This window comes from Pinus tabuliformis, chromosome 8, assembly GCF_031772625.1.
Source record: "Pinus tabuliformis cultivar Carrire ecotype Pingquan chromosome 8, CPIR1, whole genome shotgun sequence".
NCBI lineage: Eukaryota > Viridiplantae > Streptophyta > Pinopsida > Pinales > Pinaceae > Pinus > Pinus tabuliformis.
The window spans coordinates 1,426,034,371-1,426,038,555 of NC_142294.1; the positions used below are offsets into that span (position 1 = coordinate 1,426,034,371).

Here is a 4,185-nt window from a genome sequence, read left to right on the forward strand (position 1 = left end):
TTATAACAGCCATATAGACTCATATAAAAACAATGTAAACTCACCACAAAAAATATAGAATTAATAAAAATCATGGCAATAATGTCTATATAACTAATAACCATAATTAAATGATGATAATAATAATTAAAAGAATGTTCCTTAAATGCGACAAGGCAAACTTACAACCATAATTAAACCATGGTAATACAAGATCATTAATTATCATAACATGAGCTTTTAATAAATTATTTAAGTTTTTAATAAATTATTGTTCATAAGTGGTGGCAGGGGGATAATTTTTTCCCTAAGAATCAAGAAGAAGATAGGTATGCTTAGGGTTTAGGTCACATTTCCAATAGTGTTGTTGAATTCTATGTGGTATATCAGAGTTTGAGGAATCAAGAAGAAGATAGGTATGCTTAGGGTTTATGTCACATTTCCAATAGTGTTGTTGAATTCTATGTGGTATATCAGAGTTTGAGGCAAATTGTGAATCTGGGAATCCATGAGATGATTTTTTTTGTGGTTACTTGAATATAATTCATGATTTGTATTCAAAATCTCTTCCTTCAGATTCAAGGTTAAGCCATATTTTCAAAAGTATTTATCAGTTGTATTAGTCTACACCCAAGAACAAATATCTCCATGTTTTAAGATCAAACAACTTGAAGGTTGGTCACATGGTTATTTTGGGATCAATGTTAAATGAGGGTGAACTTTGGTGGAGGGAAAGAGGGTATATTCTCCTTCCTTAATGGTTGATCAATAGACTCAGAAATTAAAGTGGACAAATAATTCCTCATGGTTTAATGCAACATTTTGATGCTTTGAAAATTTTGGTTTTTGTTAAGTTAGTATTGCCCATTATACAAGTGGAATAGTGTAGATATTGTAACATTTTGTTCATTAACTTCAAGGTAGAATTCTATAAATAGTTTCCATGCCCACTATATCTATTAATTTCAATTTTCTTATATAAATCATTTAAATGAAATAAACTTTAACTAAAAAAAATCATTATCAAAGTTAATATATGGATTAAATAACAATCTATTCACATTACGACGGAGTACGTTGTCCGTCTGAATGTTAATATATAGATTTATGTTATTGAAAGGAACAACGGCAATTCAGCGATAAAATAGAACACATTTTGCAGCATTGTTTTGGTTAGGTTTTTTTTGTTTTATTACGACATGAAAAATAAATTTAAGTGGATAAATTTGTATGGATTAAATATGCAAATAATGTTTTAACTGCTCTCAATTTATTTACCCAGTTAGAAAAATCTAAACTTGACTAATAAAATAGAGAAAATTTATTAATGAATTAATTAATATATATATATATATATATATATATATATATATATATTAAACTAATTTGAAAATAAATTAAAAATGGAAAACTTTGAAATTTTAAAAATGAAAAATTTAGAAAAATGAAAAGATATATATTATAAACTTCTTCAATTAATGTGAACAGTAGAAAATAAAAAAATATATTATAAAGTTTTCCAATTAATGTTCACAGTTTTGGATGTATTGGTGAGACTACTGCAAATCGAGCAGCTACCTAAGGAAATGTGAAAGGAAGTAAAAGGAAACCCGTGCATTATTTTTGGAAGGCCAAACAAATAACCCAACGAACGCCCGTTAAAAAGGATTCCATAACATTTTAAATTTTTACCTCTTTTTCCCCTTGCGTAAACACGATCATACGTTGCGAGCTTGACATCCCTTTTCAGTGGACGGACTCCCACTTGTTTACTTGCCTCGTTCTGCGGAACCACAATTCCTTGAATGTTAAAAAAGGTTTCATAAGATTTTAAATTTTCACCCAGGTTTGAGATCAGATTTCGACAGTCGGAATTTCAAATCCATTGATTTATTCATCCCTGAGGACAGGGCCAACTCTTTTAGCTGTATAGATCATGTTTGGACTAAGTCATCTAATATGCCAAATACACCATGCTTTACCTCGACATGCGCCACTTGGTTTTATTTTGAAGGTTGCTGATAACTGGCATTGCAATTCGTTGTAATTTTGTCATTCATTCCATTAAATTTAAGGAAAAATAATAAGATTAGATCAGGTTCACTTATGGTCGTTTTATACGGATCCAGTAATGACATTTGCACTGGAAAATCATGGCACCCATTCATGATGTTATGAAAAATATGAGACTCCAGCAGCTTATTCAATCAACGTGAGCATCAGAAAATCTTATGTGTGATTACGTTTAAAGAAAGTAATATACGTATGCATCGGAAGAATATGAATAGGATAATGAACACAAATGATCCTGAGAAAGAAATACAAATGGTAGCCGAGAAAGAATGAAATCAATATCCAGTATGTTACAAAGAATATGGAAGAAGCTGGAAATACAAGCGTGGGAATGAATGTTAAATAGTGGGCGCCAATGTTTCAGTATGGTCTCTCTCCAACATAGTTTCCAGGAGGGTAGTAATTGCATGTGATGAACGTGTCGCCGCTGTTACATTTGATGACGGCACATCCAACATTAGTTGTCGTTCTCCAGACAATCTGAGTGTAGTGCGTGCAGTCCTGGCCGGAGCTGCAACTATTATTTGCATAGTTATACCACTTCTTTTCATCAACCCATGCACCCACTGCCTCTGTAGCATTCCAGCCTTTACCACTCCCCCAGAATATGTTTTCTCCGAATGGACCATTCGAATGCTGAAGAAGGCAATCACCTCTTCTTTCCCTTGCATAAACGCGAGCATATGTTGCGAGTTTCACATCCCATTTCAGTGGAGGGACTCCCACTTGTTTTCTTGCCTCGTTCTGCGGAACCACAAATCCTTGAATGGTTTGACTAATATTCGTACCTGCTTCTGCAACCATTTGTAGGTTGCAGATTACAACGCTTAAGGCAGCTACTACAACCAGCAGAAACGATGGCTGTCTCATTTTTAGGAAAACAACAACAAAGTAGCAGCTGTACCTGAAATTGAAGAACAAAATACTTTAAGATCTGCCTACACTTGGCTTGTTTATATCTTGTTTATGAAGACAATTTATAGAAAGCCCAGACACAGTTTAATATGAAGGGAGAATTCGACAAATAGTAGGTGGTGGCCCAAACGTATGCGGTAAAATATAGGGGATAAGCTATCGCAGACATCAGATCCTCTCAACCCCAAAATGTAAGGTATAAAAACGGGCAGATAGATATCCATGGCTGGATCAGATTATTTTTAATTTTAAACTTCTAGAAGAGCTGGCGGGAGCATATTTTGCACATTGAGCATCTGGCGTAAAGCCCACCCTACGAACATAATGGAACGCGTGCGTCGTTGTTTGACTTTGGCGGTACAGGACACCCGTCATGAAGACGCGTATTTCCCTGACATGGCTGCGTTTACGATTTTCTAAGGAATCACAAACACTATCTGATCCTTTCATGTGTTGAATCCAAAAAATGGTTCAGATATGGCATCATTCACGAAATGTTTCAAGACGTAGAAGCTGGTCGACCACCGCCGACAAAAATCTTAGCTCAATGGCATCGTTTAGGTGATCATTCGCGAAGTACAGGGAGGTCGATTTTCACCCAGAAGCAACTTTAATTAGGGAATGAATCTATTGGATTAATAATAAATCCATTAGGATTGATAAGTTGCTTGGTTAGAGAAGTTGTTTTTTGGTTTTTTAATATGGTTGAAAATTTGAGAAGTTGTTTTTTGGTTTTTTAATATGGTTGAAAATATAGTATTTATAGTTATTATTAGTTGTTGTAGGCTGATTTCTCATTGTTTATTTAAGAAAAGAATAAGTCCTCTGAATTATCTAGGTGGTGGTCAGTTACCTGAATTATTTATTTGGTGGTCTTAAAGAAGTAAGCTTTGAGTCCAACTAGATAGTTTTTAGTATCCATTAGATATTTATTAATGGAATAGATGCACAATAATGCTATCCTATAATATTATAATTTACATATAGTACTTAAAAGAATAAAAGAATAAAATTAGTGAGTATTGTGAAATGTCATAAAAATAAATAAAAATGAAAATAGATCCATATCCCCTACACGCTACACAATCTCCTTGCATGATTGTACTTTCTCTTTGTCTCATGCTACGCAAGACACTCTTTCATAAAAATCAAAATAGATCCATCTCCCGTTCACCCTACACAATCTCAATCTCCTTGAATGGTTATACTTTCTCTTTG

The 4,185-nt window shown here is 33.6% G+C and overlaps 1 pseudogene; it reads right to left on the reverse strand.

The window, feature by feature from the left end:
* Positions 1-2,412: 2,412 nt before the first annotated feature.
* Positions 2,413-2,941, reverse strand: LOC149240975 (pathogenesis-related protein PR-1 pseudogene; annotated as a pseudogene).
* Between the last annotated feature and the right edge of the window lie 1,244 nt (positions 2,942-4,185).